Below are 17,500 nucleotides of genomic sequence, written 5' to 3'. Positions count from 1 at the left end.
TACAGGACATCAAAAAACGTAGACAGAATGAGAAATGAGAACATGAAACAAAACAGTTGTCCCCTGTTTTATCTACTCCGCATTTCGAAGGTAAGGACAAGACACATCTTCGTTAAAACAGTCCTTTTCGCAAAGCAAGTTGAATAAAATTTGGGATTTTTTTTACAGAGGGTGAAAGTAGTAATAAGAACAGGACAGTGAGAACAAAATAGTAAAATCGAATGGTGAGGGCTGTTAAGCCAAGATGAAGTGGAGATTATGAACACTAGAATGACAAGCTTTGAGAAGAGACAGATAAAAATACGTCTTGTCTTTAGGAAGGAAGTGGAAGCAAGAAAGATGGATGGCTGTTGGTCACGTGTGAGTGACGAGAGAGTCAAGGAGGAAAAGTGAGAGAGAGAGAGAGAACGGTGAAGAGGAAAGGAGAAGAATAGGGAATGGATGGGAGAGAAAAATAGAAAGGAAGAACAAGAGAGGGAGATAGAAAGAACAGAGATAGAATAAGAGTGCGCATCATAATTTTTAAGATAAAAATTACTTGGAAATGGCTGTGGCATTCGATCATATAGTAATATAAATAATATATAAATATATGCATATATACACACACATATGTACATACCTACATATATATAGGTACAGGACATCAAAAATCGTAGACAGAATGAGAAACGAGAACATAAAAAAGAAAAACGTAGAGTTGATGTATCATTGTGAATATGACTCAGTTGAACCGTTTATCTGTACCCTGCTATGTATATATGTATACACACACACACATATATATATGTGTATATATATATATATATATACTAGCAAACACACCTGTTCTTTGGAGGGTTTAAGTTGCTTTTGTGGTATTTTTTTCACCAAATAATTGAACTACCGAGAAGGTTTATGTGTAGCATGGGAATCTGTTTCCGATTAAGCTAGGAACGGAAAATCAAATTGAAGGCTGGTTATTGTGGAGGTCGTTGCACTTTTAATGATCATAGAACATATAAGTTTGCAAGTCATGTAAAGTAGAGCTACTGAAGTGTTTTGGGAGCAGATTACGGATAATGACTACAAAATATAGTTGTTTTACATGGAAGCGAAATTTCTTGTCAGAAACAGCCACATAAATGGTGCAAGGAAATTGAAGGAAGACGTTGAAACTTCCCCTCTGCAAGTTTATTTTTTTCAACAGCAAAGGGAGCTAACAAAAGCCCCTTCATTCTATCTTCCCACATAGCGTGCATATAAACTAACAGCGAATGCTGCATAAAGTTAAATTGGTATGGAACTTCCTGAAAGATACGTATAGCTTTCGCTAGTGGAAGCAAAACACTTATTTAAAGGTTGATTCTTTGGGACGAGTCATATGTGAGTGTTTAAAAAAGGCTAGAATGACAATGCTAAACAGTATTTGAAACAGTGGACAGCAGTCGAAATATCATAAGCATCCTTAAAGTGAAACAACGGTATCAAAGGTAAAAAAATAAGGTATCAACAATCAGAAGAGAGGGAAGGGAACATCACCTTTCAAGTAACTCAGAATAGGTAAAGGTAAACTTGCCAATGTTTAATGCAGTTTCATTATGTAGATTAAGATAGTTTGGTATTGGATATTCATCATGTATAGTTTTCCTAGTCAACTGAATTACGGTCGTAAGTGGACAGCAGAAATAAATAGAAGAAATCCTTTCACTTTTATAAAAAGATTAAAAAGAAGATGAGGGCAAAAAGCACTCATTTTTTTCACAATGAAAAATCGTTTCCTAGTAGCCGGAATTCCACGACAAAATGTATGTTTATTAAGCACAACAACCTGCAGTGCATGCCACTGGGCATTAAAAGTCAATCAGACAAACCTATAGGGGCTCTGGGCCCCCTTGAATCGATAAAAAATCACTCTTTTTACCATAGCAACCACATCTTTGTAGCTTGCAAATTTTAACCATCGCGGGTCTCATCCTCACCATGCATTTAGTATCCCTGCCAATTTTCAGCTTGATCTTAGCCTCGGTTTGGCCGCCATTAACTGTCAAAGCAAAACATGCATACAAGTTTCGGTCAAGGACTGCTTTATAGATATAGATATTTGTATATTTTACATGGCTCTTAATGTTGATGTAACATATATTCTATAACTAGCAAGATTATGAAACAGTTGTAAACGTACGGAATAAATATCTACTCTCTCATCTCACTTATATATACATGTACACATATGTATATATGAATATATGTACCTATGCATATATATTCATATTTATACATATATATGTATATATATGTGTACCGTTGGCGATTTTTTTCCTCTGTCTTCCCTTCTCTGGATCTTTCCTTCTATGTTTCCGATGAAGAGCTCCGCTCGAAATGTTAAACCCTCCTTCTTTCCTTCTTTCCTGAGCGTCCAATAATACTTTATTTGTTCCACGTCCTCGCGTTGTTGTTTTTTTGTGCTTTCTTGTTTGGATTAACTTTATATATATATATATACATGCATTTATTATATATATGTGGTCTGATTATTAAGTATCCGGACTGTTGCCATAGTAACGAAGCTAAAGCATGCAGAGTGAAGCCACTTGGCACACATTGACCTTGAACCCTGCTGTGCATGTGCACTAAGTTTTAATATTCTAGCTCACTTCTGCTGTTTACAGCAGTGCTTTGAAGGAAGGTGTGTAGTGTGTGATCGTAGCATTCACGACTACAAAGAGAGTTGAGCCAAGAATCTGCATCAAATTTAGCTGCTCAGAGGCGTACACAAAGTTTCCAAGAAGCTTGCATTGTTCTCGATACAGTCAACTGAGACCCGAGTGTCTTTTTGGTCAGCTGAAAGCAGTTTGGGCACCAACTTGCCAGACACACGTCTCATCTCCAATTCTTCACTGATAATGGAGTGAACTGAGCAATAAGTAACCTGTACATCCTCTCATAACTCATGGATGGTGTTTTGCAGCTAACTGCACACACATCTGCAATGTGTTTCTCAGTTCAACTGGTTACAGGTCTCCCAGACTGTTCATCAATATCAACAAGTAGCTTGTTTACCGACCACATGGTTCCGGGTTCAGTCCCACTGCCAGGCACCTCGGGCAAGTGTCTTCTACTATAGCCCCGGGTCGACCAAAGCCTTGTGAGTGGATTTGGTAGACGGAAACTGAAAGAAGCCTGTCGTATATATGTATATATGTGTATGTGTATGTGTTTGTGTGTCTGTGTTTGTCCCCCTAGCATTACTTGACAACCGATGCTGGTGTGTTTATGTCCCCGTCACTTAGCGGTTCGGCAAAAGAGACCAATTGAATAAGTACTGGGCTTACAAAAAATAAGTCCCGGGGTCGATTTGCTCGACTAAAGGCGGTGATCCAGCAGGTGGCACGTAAAAAACACCATTTGAGCATGGCCATTGCCAGTACTGCCGGACTGGCCCTCGTGCTGGTGGTACGTAAAAGCACCCACTACACTCTCGGAGTGGTTGGCATTAGGAAGGGCATCCAACTGTAGAAACTCTGCCAGATCAGATTGGTGCCTAGTGCAGCCATCTGATTCGCCAGTCCTCAGTCAAATCATCCAACCCATGCTAGCATGGAAAGTGGATGTTAAACGATGATTATGATGTATATATGTTAGATATATTATATACATATATATATAGTAGATATTATTTTTTTGCAATTTACTTAATCTTTGACATTTTATTGTTATTTTAATTTTAATATTTCTATTATATGTAATTTTCTAGATGGTGTAATTTAATTGTTCATTTTGAATTGATAAAAGGTGGTTTTTTTTATTTTAATTTGTTTTATATATATCTTATATTGTGTGAAATTTGATTTAGTATTTCTAAATTGAATTTTTTCCTGTAAATTAGGAATAACATTCCCTCAAATAATTATATATATATATATATATATATATATGTTTGTGGGTCTGTGTTTGTCCCCCCACCATCACTCGATGTTTGTGTTTCTCTTAACTTAGTGGTTCAGCAAAAGAGACTGATAAAATAGGCTTACAAAGAATCAGTCCTAAGGTCAGTTTCTTTAGCTAAAGGCAGTGCTCCAGCATGGCCACAGTCAGATGACTAAAAGAAGTAAAGGAATATATATATACGCACGAGTATGCACATAAAGGCAAAACAAAATGGGAAAAAAATAGTCCTGGAATACCGAAGGCAGAGTAATGTGGTTTATTATTATTGAAGCTGCAAAACACACAGGCACAGGAGTGGCTGTGTGGCAAGTAGCTTGCTTACCAACCACATGGTTCCGGGTTCAGTCCCACTGTGTGGCACCTTGAGCAAGTGTCTTCTGCTATAGCCTCAGGCCGAACAAAACCTTGTGAGTGGATTTGGTAGACGGAAACTGAAAGAAGCCCGTCGTATATATGTATATATATATATATATATATATATACATATGTATGTGTGTGTATATGTGTGTCTGTGTTTGTCCCCCTAGCATTGCTTGACAACCGATGCTGGTGTATTTACGTCTCCGTCACTTAGTGGTTCGGCAAAAGAGACCGATAGAATAAGTACTAGGCTTACTAAGAATAAGTCCCGGGTCGATTTGCTTGACTAAAGGTGGTGCTCCAGCATGGCCGCAGTCAAATGACTGAAACAAGTAAAAGAAAGAAAAGAAAAATTATCCCAAAAAACTGTTACTCAGGGTTTCAAGATTCCTTTCATCGAATGTGTGTGTTGAGGATGATGATGTATAAACATACACACATACACATACGTGTGTGTGTGTGTGTGTGTGTGTATATGACCACCTTTGGTTATGCCTGTCTTGTAGGGGATCTGCCCTACCCCACCTCCATCCTCTCTGCTCTATCTACCACTCCCCCCCCCCCACATTTCAACCCCTAAGACCCATCACTTCTGTCTCACCTGAGAGCAGAACAGGCTTGTACTACACCCTCCCCACCATTCCTTTTACAGCTACCTTCCTTCCCCCCACCCGACCACCCTAAAACAACTTCGGGGGGGGGGTCCCTATTATCTTTCTCCATCCATCCACCACCAACCTGCACTTTCTCCCCCAAGCTCCACTGCCCCATTCTGTTCTCACATCCTTAACAGCTCACCTCACCTATCACCCCTTAGTTCTTCACATAGCTACCCTAACCCCCACCCCAAGTCTCTCCATCATTTGCTACAGTCCCCTCCGTCCTACCCACCCACCCACCCACCCACTCCAAACCACTGCATTACCTCAACCACCCACCACGCCCCCAATGACCCTCTCTTGCCATTGCTCTCTTTGTCCTACTCACTCTCCCTTCCTTTCCAACTGGAGTACCCAGGGTGTCTACTCTACAGCAACACCCCTATCTCTGTCCCTCTGAACCTTTCATCTCTCATCAACTTGCATGATGCCACCCTCACCTCTCAATACTGTTCCCCCCCTCCCAGTCAAGGGGGTTTTGTCTTTTCCATCTTGCAAGGTACTTGGTGACACTGTTGGTGCTATGTAAAAAGTACCCCCAGCACACCCCTTAAAGTGGTTGGTGGTAGGAAGCAGGGTACCCAGCAGTAGAAAACCTTGCCAGAGCAGCCGACTGGAGCCTGGTGCAGCTCATGGCCTTACCACCTCCTGTCAAACCATCCAACCAGCAGGGAAAATGGACATTAAATGCTGAGCATAGATATATGTGTATATATATATATATATATATATATATATATATATAAAAACGGTAAGATAACAAAAGAAAGAAAGAGACCTCAATATTATGTAAATAGAGGAAATTTATCTGTAAAATAATATGTGACAATTATTCGGTAGCCAAGATAAAACTCTGAGTTTCAAATGCCGAGGTGGAAATCCACAACACCATCTCTTCGGTTATCTGGCCATCTGAAAAAACGCTATGAAAAAATACCGTTATATAAAGGGAAATTACTGTGTTATAATTCTGCTACTTATATAAAATAAGATTAAAAGTTCATAGTAAACACGTAAACATGGCTAGTCATATGCTCACATGTGTGCTCGCGGACCCACGTGCATACTTATACGTCACTATGGAAACGTACACATCTTCACTCGCATTTTTCACCAAATGTATACGCATATATATATACAAACTGATTCACACGCACGTGTACCATAAAAGTTCATACATACGTCTATATACGCACAAGCACAAGAAAAATCATGGTCAAACGAAACACACACACACACACACACACACACACACACACACACATATATATGTTTCGTTCAACCATAATTTTTGGGATTTGGTTTGCAAGATTCTTTATATGAGTTCGTGTGTTGAAGCATATTCTGTTGTGTGTGGGGAGAATCATTCTGTTTTAGCACCTTATAATTTAACACACTCACCGTTAAAATTTCCACTTATTCCTTATTTTTATTGCCCTAAAATTTTCGTTGTGTCTTGCAACCTTTTGAATTGACTTGTTAAATTATAAGGCACAAAAACAAAATGATTTTCCCCAGACACAACAGAATATGCTTCAACACACAAACTCACATTAAGAATCTTGCAAACCAATTCCAAAATGAAATATTACTCTTTTACTTGTTTCAGTCATTTGACTATGTCCATGCTGGAGCACCACCTTTAGTCAAACACATCAACCCCAGGACTTACTCTTTGTAAGCCTAGTACTTATTCTATCGGTCTTTTTTGCCAAACCGCTAAGTTACAGGGACATAAAGACACCAACATCGGTTGTCAAGCGATGTTGGGGGACAAACACAGACACAGAAACACACACACACGCACACACACATATATATATACATATATACAACGGGCTTCTTTCAGTTTCCGTCTACCAAATCCACTCTCAAGGCTTTGGTTAGCCCGAGGCAATAGTAGAAGACACTTGCCCAAGTTGCCATGCAGTGGGACTGAACCCGGAACCTACTTTTTTTACTTGTTTCAGTCATTTGCCTACAGCCATGCTGGAGCACCACCTTTAGTTGAACAAATTGACCCCAGGACTTATATCATCATCATCATCATCATCATCATCATGCTACTTTTAATTTCATAGGATATATTTATATACATATATATATATATTCCAAATGTGATTCAAAATGTGACCGTGTGTGTACCGTTGGCAATTTCTCTTCCTCCGTCTTCCCTTGTCTGGATCTTTCTTTTTCCTATGTTTCTGACGAAGAGCTCTGCTCGAAACATAAAACCCTCCTTCTTCCCTTCCTTCCTGAGCATCCAATAATACTATATTTGTTCCACGTCCTCGCATTGTTGTGTTTTCATGTTTGGATTAACTATATATATATATCACCATCCGAACGTGGCCGATGCCAGCGCCGCCTTGACCGGCTTCTGTGCCGGTGGCACATAAAAAGCACCATCCGAACGTGGCCAATGCCATCGCCACCTTGGCTGGCTTCCGTGCCAGTGGCACGTTAAAAGCACCAACCGATCGTGGCCGATGCCGGACTACCCTGGCACCTGTGCCGGTGGCACGTAAAAAGCACCCACTACACTCGCGGGGTGGTTGGCGTTAGGAAGGGCATCAAGCTGTAGAAACACTGCCAGATCAGACTGGAGCCTAGTGCAGCCCCTGGCTTCCCAGACCCCGGTCGAACCATCCAACCCGTGCTAGCGCGGAAAACGGACGTTAAACGATGATGATGATGATGTACAAAAAATTCAGGGTGAATACTTGATAACTGTAAGCACCTGTATATGCCAGTTAGTGGTGTAGGTGATAGGGTATATTTATCAAAAGAAAAACAGGATGCAAAGGATTTAGCGGTACATATGTTTCTGGCTTTATTGGCCTGTTTACATCAATGCATAATTGATGTAACATGTATGTCAATAGCCTTCTTCAGCCACGCACAATTACCACACCAAAAACATGTATTACATTATAAGTTTGGGAAAAAGACCTATATATATATATATAGTTAATCCGAACAAGAAAGCACAAAAAAATACGACAACACGAGGACGTGGAACAAATATAGTATTATTGGACGCTCAGGAAAGAAGGGAAGAAGGAGGGTTTAACGTTTCGAGCGGAGCTCTTCGTCGGAAACATAGGAGAAGGAAAGATCCAGAGAAGGGAAGACAGAGGAAAAAAATCGCCAACGGTACACACGAGGTCAAATTATATATATATATATAAAAGAAATATTGAATTTCTAAATCTCTCGTAGAGACATGTACGGTGGTGGGGCGATAGAATGGTTGTATACTGTCAATCTAACAAGAACGTGACAGTAGGGGGTACACCACCGCTGTATAGCCCTAGGAAGCATCGAACGCCTCCTGATGGCTTTGACACATTTTTCCCTGTGTCCTTATATACATTTACGAAGGGGATGCAGTTCCGGCAGCCGGGGGTGTTTGTCTCCCCTTCGTAAATGTATATAAGGACACAGGGAAAAATGTGTCAAAGCCATCAGGAGGTGTTCGATGCTTCCTAGGGCTATACAACGGTGGTGTACCCCTACTGTCACGTTCATGTTAGATTGACAGTATACAACCATTCTATGTATATATATATATATATATATAAAGTTAATCCAAACAAGAAAGCACAAAAAAACACGACAACATGAGGACATGAAACAAATATAGTATTGTTGGATGCTCAGGAAGGAAGGAAAGAAGATCCTATGAGATTAAAAGCATTCATTAAAGTTAGTCTTGTGTTTCACTTGATGTACATCTGTGTGTGTGTGTGTGTGTGTGTGTGTTGAATGATGTTTAATTTTATTCCAGCCTGAATATTCTCCCGCAGACAGTCTCATACACTCTTAATACATCAATCTATATTTAGCACTTGTCAACTACTTTTGCTCCATAGTCTCAGGCTGTTTTCCAAGTGGTCGGAGACACAGATTTTTCAATGGTCTTTGTCCCAGCTTTTGAAACAGATGACAAAATGGTTTCATATCACCTGATTAACAACATCATTGATGCTCTGCTTGTTGCCTAGGAAACAGATAATTAAAACTTCATTCACTCTCTTTACTCTCTTTTACTTGTTTTCAGTCATTTGACTGTGGCCATGCTGGAGCACTGCCTTTAATTGAGCAACTCGACCACGGGACTTATTCTTTTGTAAGCCCAGTACTTATTCTATCGGTCTCTTTTGCTGAATCGCTAAGTAACGGGGGACATAACACACCAGCATCGGTTGTCAAGCGATGTTGGGGTGACAAACACACACACACACACACATACACAAATATATATACACACACATACATATATATATATACAAATATACGACAGGCTTCTTTTCAGTTTTCATCTACCAAATCCACTCACAAGGCATTGGTCGGCCCGAGGCTATAGTAGAAGACACTTGCCCAAGGTGCCACGCAGTGGGACTGAACCCGGAACCATGTGGTTGGTAGGCAAGCTACTTACCACACAGCCACTCCTACATATATATATACATACACATATATACGACAGGCTTCTTTCAGTTTCCGTCTACCAAATCCACTCACAAGGCTTTGGTCAGCCCGAGGCTATAGTAGAAGACACTTGCCCGAGGTTCCACGCAGTGGGACTGAACCCGGAACCATGTGGTTGGTAAGCAAGCTACTTACCACCCAGCCACTCCTACATATATATATAATACACATATAACGACAGGCTTCTTTCAGTTTCCGTCTACCAAATCCACTCACAAGGCTTTGGTCAGCCGAGGCTATAGTAGAAGACACTTGCCCGAGGTTCCACGCAGTGGGACTGAACCCGGAACCATGTGGTTGTAAGCAAGCTACTTACCACCCAGCCACTCCTACATATATATATACATACACATATATACGACAGGCTTCTTCAGTTTCCGTCTACCAAATCCACTCACAAGGCTTTGGTCAGCCGAGGCTATAGTAGAAGACACTTGCCCGAGGTTCCACGCAGTGGGACTGAACCCGGAACCATGTGGTTGGTAAGCAAGCTACTTACCACCCAGCCACTCTACATATATATATACATACACATATATACGACAGGCTTCTTTCAGTTTCGTCTACCAAATCCACTCACAAGGCTTTGGTCAGCCCGAGGCTATAGTAGAAGACACTTGCCCGAGGTTCCACGCAGTGGGACTGAACCCGGAACCATGTGGTTGGTAAGCAAGCTACTTACCACCCAGCCACTCCTATCATATATATACATACACATATATACGACAGCTTCTTTTCAGTTTCCGTCTACCAAATCCACTAAACAGGCTTTGGTCAGCCCGAGGCTATAGTAGAAGACACTTGCCCGAGGTTCCACGCAGTGGGACTGAACCCGGAACCATGTGGTTGGTAAGCAAGCTACTTACCACCCAGCCACTCCTACATATATATATACATACACATATATACGACAGGCTTCTTTCAGTTTCCGTCTACCAAATCCACTCACAAGGCTTTGGTCAGCCCGAGGCTATAGTAGAAGACACTTGCCCGAGGTTCCACGCAGTGGGACTGAACCCGGAACCATGTGGTTGGTAAGCAAGCTACTTACCACCCAGCCACTCCTACATATATATATACATACACATATATACGACAGGCTTCTTTCAGTTTCCGTCTACCAAATCCACTCACAAGGCTTTGGTCGGCCCGAGGCTATAGTAGAAGAACTTGCCCGAGGTTCACGCAGTGGGACTGAACCCGGAACCATGTGGTTGGTAAGCAAGCTACTTACCACCCAGCCACTCCTACATATATATATACATACACTATATACGACAGGCTTCTTTCAGTTTCCGTCTACCAAATCCACTCACAAGGCCTTGGTCGGCCCGAGGCTATAGTAGAAGACACTTGCCCAAGGTTCCACGCAGTGGGACTGAACCGGAACCATGTGGTTGGTAAGCAAGCTACTTACCACAGCCACTCCTACATATATATATACATACACATATATACGACAGGCTTCTTTCAGTTTCCGTCTACCAAATCCACTCACAAGGCCTTGGTCGGCCCGACGAGGCTATAGTAGAAGACACTTGCCCAAGGTTCCACGCAGTGGGACTGAACCGGAACCATGTGGTTGGTAAGCAAGCTACTTACCACCCAGCCACTCCTACATATATATATATACATACACATATACGACAGGCTTCTTTCAGTTTCCGTCTACCAAATCCACTCACAAGGCTTGGTCGGCCCGAGGCTATAGTAGAAGACACTTGCCCAAGGTTCCACGCAGTGGGACTGAACCCGGAACCATGTGGTTGGTAAGCAAGCTACTTACCACCCAGCCACTCCTACATATATATATACATACACATATATACGACAGGCTTTTCAGTTTCCGTCTACCAAATCCACTCACAAGGCTTTGGTCAGCCCGAGGCTATAGTAGAAGACACTTGCCCGAGGTTCCACGCAGTGGGACTGAACCCGGAACCATGGTGGTTGGTAAGCAAGCTACTTACCACCCAGCCACTCCTACATATATATATATACAACACATATATACGACAGGCTCTTTCAGTTTCCGTCTACCAAATCCACTCACAAGGCTTTGGTCAGCCGAGGCTATAGTAGAAGACACTTGCCCGAGGTGCCACGCAGTGGGACTGAACCCGGAACCATGTGGTTGGTAAGCAAGCTACTTACCACACAGCCACTCCTACATATATATATACATACACATATATACGACAGGCTTCTTTCAGTTTCCGTCTACCAAATCCACTCACAAGGCTTGGTCGGCCCGAGGCTATTAGTAGAAGACACTTGCCCGAGGTGCCACGCAGTTGGGACTGAACCCGGAACCATGTGGTGGTAAGCAAGCTACTTACCACCCAGCCATCCTACATATTATATATACATACACATATATACGACAGGCTTCTTTCAGTTTCCGTCTACCAAATCCACTCACAAGGCTTTGGTCGGCCCGAGGCTATAGTAGAAGACACTTGCCCAAGGTGCCACGCAGTGGGACTGAACCCGGAACCATGTGGTTGGTAAGCAAGCTACTTACCACCCAGCCACTCCTACATATATATATACATACACATATATACGACAGGCTTCTTTCAGTTTCCGTCTACCAAATCCACTCACAAGGCCTTGGTCAGCCCGAGGCTATAGTAGAAGACACTTGCCCGAGGTGCCACGCAGTGGGACTGAACCCGGAACCATGTGGTTGGTTAGCAAGCTACTTACCACACAGCCGCTCCTGTCTACAATTCAAAGCAGACTGACTTTTGCTCACTGCATTGGGCAGCCAGCTTCCTCCAGTGCTTTTCATTCAGCTTCTACTGTCACACATCCATTCTACACAATGCTGAATGTCTTCAGGTCATCTTGAAATGGCCACCACCAGGTAGCAAGTGATCTTTGGCCTCCCTTTTTTTTTACATATGTTATCAGTTAAGTTAAGTTAATTTTTTGGCTCAAAAACCAAAAGCAAGGCCATGTAGGGGGACATGGAGTTATGTACAGGGTGGTGGTCATGCAAAGAGTTCAGGCCACTTGTGGTCAAGGGAGACTTTGAACCGAGCGGTCGTCGCATCTTCACTATCTCGTCCGCCAGCTTATTCCATGGATCTGCAACCCAGACGGAGAAAGCCCCTCTCCTTGATTGAGATGAAATCGTTGCAGATAGAGCTTTTCGGAGTGACCCCGCAGCCGACGCTCGGAACAGGAGTGAAGAACAGCTCTTGCGAGAGGTTACACTTTCCGCTTATGATGTTGTGAGCAAGAATGAGATCACACGGCGTCATCGTTTTTTCTAGAGAATATGGTCGAGCGTCTTCAGCCTTCTCATAAGACAAATGCTTGAGACCAAGAACTATGTGGGTAGCCAGCTTCTGGACTCAGGTAGTACTCAAGCTATGGTTGTTTTCAAGTACTGCTAATTGGCCAGGTACAGAACATGGCCAGTCAGATGGAATCCAGGCTATGCCAAAATCTCTTGCAATGGTCATAACCTCGCTCGTCTCAGAATCTTTTCATTTGTGACATGATCTGCCAGTTCACTCTCAAAATCTTTCTCAGATTCATTTCATTGAATACAATTAATTTCCCATTCATCCCCGTTGTCTGCTTCCAAATCTTTTCGTTTCAACATGGACTCCAAATTGAAATTAACTCCAGCTTCTTCGTTAAGTTCCACCCATAATGACCATCTCGTTATACTTTTTACTCTTACTTGTTTCAGACATTTTACTGTGGCCTTGCGGTGGAGCACGCCTTTTAGTCGAGCAAATTGAACCCAGGACTTATTCTTGTAAGCCCAGTACTTATTCTATCGATCTCTTTTGCCGAACCGCTAAGTGAACGGGAACGTAAACACACGCATCGGTTGTCAAGCGATGTTGGGTAGACAAACACAGACACACAAACATATACCACACACATACATATATAGACGGGCTTCTTTCAGTTTCCGTCTACCAAATCCACTCACAAGGCTTTGGTCAGCCCGAGGCTATAGTAGAAGACACTTGCCCGAGGTTCCACGCAGTGGGACTGAACCCGGAACCATGTGGTTGGTAAGCAAGCTACTTACCACCCAGCCACTCCTACATATATATATACATACACATATATACGACAGGCTTCTTTCAGTTTCCGTCTACCAAATCCACTCACAAGGCTTTGGTCAGCCCGAGGCTATAGTAGAAGACACTTGCCCGAGGTTCCACGCAGTGGGACTGAACCCGGAACCATGTGGTTGGTAAGCAAGCTACTTACCACCCAGCCACTCCTACATATATATATACCATACCAATATATACGAACCCACAGGCTTTCTTCAGTTTCCGTCCTACCAAAATCCACTCACAAGGCTTTGGTCAGGCCGAGGCTATAGTAGAAGACACTTGCCCGAGGTTCCACGCAGTGGGACACTGAACCCGGAACCATGTGGTTGGTAAGCAAGCTACTTACCACCCAGCCACTCCTACATATATATATACATACACATATATACGACAGGCTTCTTTCAGTTTCCGTCTACCAAATCCACTCACAAGGCCTTGGTCGGCCCGAGGCTATAGTAGAAGACACTTGCCCAAGGTTCCACGCAGTGGGACTGAACCCGGAACCATGTGGTTGGTAAGCAAGCTACTTACCACACAGCCACTCCTACATATATATATACATACACATATATACGACAGGCTTCTTTCAGTTTCCGTCTACCAAATCCACTCACAAGGCCTTGGTCGGCCCGAGGCTATAGTAGAAGACACTTGCCCAAGGTTCCACGCAGTGGGACTGAACCCGGAACCATGTGGTTGGTAAGCAAGCTACTTACCACCCAGCCACTCCTACATATATATATATACATACACATATATACGACAGGCTTCTTTCAGTTTCCGTCTACCAAATCCACTCACAAGGCTTTGGTCAGCCCGAGGCTATAGTAGAAGACACTTGCCCGAGGTTCCACGCAGTGGGACTGAACCCGGAACCATGTGGTTGGTAAGCAAGCTACTTACCACCCAGCCACTCCTACATATATATATATACATACACATATATACGACAGGCTTCTTTCAGTTTCCGTCTACCAAATCCACTCACAAGGCTTTGGTCAGCCCGAGGCTATAGTAGAAGACACTTGCCCGAGTTGCCACGCAGTGGGACTGACCCGGAACCATGTGGTTGGTAAGCAAGCTACTACCACACAGCCACTCCTACATATATATATACATACACATATATACGACAGGCTTCTTTCAGTTTCCGTCTACCAAATCCACTCACAAGGCTTTGGTCGGCCGAGGCTATAGTAGAAGACACTTGCCCGAGGCGGTGCCACGCAGTGGGACTGAACCCGGAACCATGTGGTTGGTAAGCAAGCTACTTACCACCAGCCACATTCCTATATATATATACATACACATATATACGACAGGCTTCTTTCAGTTTCCGTCTACCAAATCCACTCACAAGGCTTTGGTCGGCCCGAGGCTATATCGTAGAAGACACTTGCCCAAGGTGCCACGCAGTGGGACTGAACCCGGAACCATTGGTTTGGTAAGCAAGCTACTTACCACCCAGCCACTCCTACATATATATATTACATACACATATATACGACAGGCTTCTTTCAGTTTCCGTACTACCAAATCCAATCACAAGGCCTTGGTCAGCCCGAGGCTATAGTAGAAGACACTTGCCCGAGGTTGCCACGCAGTGGGACTGAACCCGGAACCATGTGGTTGGTTAGCAGCTACTTACCACACAAGCCGCTCCTGTCTACAATTCAAAGCAGACTGACTTTTGCTCACTGCATTGGGCAGCAGCTTCCTCCAGTGCTTTTCATTCAGCTTCTACTGTCACAATCCATTCTACACAATGCTGAATGTCTTCAGGTCATCTTGAAATGGCCACCACCAGGTAGCAAGTGATCTTTGGCTTCCCTTTTTTTTTACATATGTTATCAGTTAAGTTAAGTTAATTTTTTGGCTCAAAAACCAAAAGCAAGGCCATGTAGGGGGACATGGAGTTATGTACAGGGTGGTGGTCATGCAAAGAGTTCAGGCCACTTGTGGTCAAGGGAGACTTTGAACCGAGCGGTCGTCGGCATCTTCACTATCTCGTCCGCCAGCTTATTCCATGGATCTGCAACCCAGACGGAGAAAGCCCCTCTCCTTTGATTGAGATGAAATCGTTGCAGATAGAGCTTTTCGGAGTGACCCCGCAGCCAACGCTCTGGAACAGGAGTGAAGAACAGCTCTTTCGAGAGGTTACACTTTCCGCTTATGATGTTGTGAGCAAGAATGAGATCACCACGGCGTCGTCGTTTTTCTAGAGAATAATGGTCGAGCGTCTTCAGCCTTTCTTCATAAGACAAATGCTTGAGACCAAGAACTATGTGGGTAGCCAGCTTCTGGACTCAGGTAGTACTCAAGCTATGGTTGTTTTCAAGTACTGCTAATTGGCCAGGTACAGAACATGGCCAGTCAGATGGAATCCAGGCTATGCCAAAATCTTTGCAATGGTCATAACCTCGCTCGTCTCAGATCTTTCATTTGTGACATGATCTGCCAGTTCACTCTCAAAATCTTTCTCAGATTCATTTCATTGAATACAATTAATTTCCCATTCATCCCCGTTGTCTGCTTCCAAATCTTTTCGTTTCAACATGGACTCCAAATTGAAATTAACTCCAGCTTCTTCGTTAAGTTCCACCCATAATGACCATCTCGTTATACTTTTTACTCTTTTACTTGTTTCAGACATTTGACTGTGGCCTTGCTGGAGCACCGCCTTTTAGTCGAGCAAATTGAACCCAGGACTTATTCTTTGTAAGCCCAGTACTTATTCTATCGATCTCTTTTGCCGAACCGCTAAGTGACGGGAACGTAAACACACCAGCATCGGTTGTCAAGCGATGTTGGGTAGACAAACACAGACACACAAACATATACACACACATACATATATACGACGGGCTTCTTTCAGTTTCCATCTACCAAATCCACTCACAAGGCATTGGTCGGCCTGAGGCTATAGTAGAAGACACTTGCCCAAGGTGCCACACAATGGGAATGAACCCGGAACCATGTGGTTGGTAAGCAAGCTACTTACCACACAGCCACTCCTACACCTATGTTTCTCTTTTCTGGTTGTTATTAATAGAGATTTTTTATTACATTCCACGTTGTTCTGCTATTGTATCCTATCTCACGTGAAGCCATACACAATAGACACAGACATGGCTTTGTGGTGAGAAGCTTGCTTCCCAACCAAATGGATTTAAGTTCAGTCCCACTGTGTGGCACCTTAAACAATTGTCTTCATCTTTAGCCTTGGAATGACCACAACCTTGGGAGTGGACTAGGTTGGCAGAAACAGAAAGAAACCTGTTGTATATAAACATACACGTATAGGCATGGTGGTTATAGGCAAAGATATGGCTGCATAGGAAGAAGTTTGCTTCCCAACCACATGGTCCCAGGTTCAGTCCCACTGCATGGCATCTTGGACAAGTGTCTTCTACTGACCAAAGCCTTGTGAATGGATTTGGTAGACAAAAACTGGAAGAAAATCATCATCATATTATATATATATATATATATATATATATATATATTTAGTGAGGGAAGAAGCCCCCTGTTGACAAGTCATCTCTCTATAAACTGGTCACAGACGAACACACAGACACAGGTTTTTATCAGCTGCTTGACCATCAATAGCTGCAATATATTTCTCCCTAGCTGCTTCCTAAACATACTGCCACACATACATAGGCGCACACACACATACATGTAGGTAGTTTCTCACACCCAAATACGATAGCTTTCATTCTTAAAACAATTCGAATATTAACACTAGTTATACAGAATACATTCACACTCTTTGATTTTCCTGCACCCCCCCCCTGTTAACCGGATTTTGACCTCGAATTATCTCAACTGACTTTTTCGTAGGCTTTCACCCACCCTGACGTCAACGCATATTGAGAGACAGTTTTGTGCCATTCATACCATGGGCTCCTAGAGAGCTTTTGTCGAAAAGCTTGCTGCGCATTTGTTTGGAGATTTAAGTTCCTG

At 42.9% G+C, this 17,500-nt stretch overlaps 1 protein-coding gene and 1 long non-coding RNA gene across 5 annotated transcripts in view; one reads left to right on the top strand and one right to left on the bottom strand.

Moving 5' to 3' along the window:
* The window catches only part of LOC115226105 (rasGAP-activating-like protein 1), a 170,420-nt gene that overhangs the window by 12,830 nt on the left and 140,090 nt on the right, over positions 1–17,500 (top strand). The window lies entirely within an intron of this gene.
* On the bottom strand, positions 8,866–15,306 carry LOC118768399. Its single transcript, XR_005004221.1, has 2 exons — positions 15,188–15,306; positions 8,866–8,982 (listed from the first exon to the last, which is right to left on the bottom strand). It is a non-coding gene; the product is annotated as an uncharacterized LOC118768399 (long non-coding RNA).

This window comes from Octopus sinensis, linkage group LG29 (genome assembly GCF_006345805.1).
Source record: "Octopus sinensis linkage group LG29, ASM634580v1, whole genome shotgun sequence".
Taxonomy (NCBI): domain Eukaryota; kingdom Metazoa; phylum Mollusca; class Cephalopoda; order Octopoda; family Octopodidae; genus Octopus; species Octopus sinensis.
Note: the sequence above shows the minus strand (reverse complement) of the source record. Positions and strands in the feature narration are given on the sequence as shown.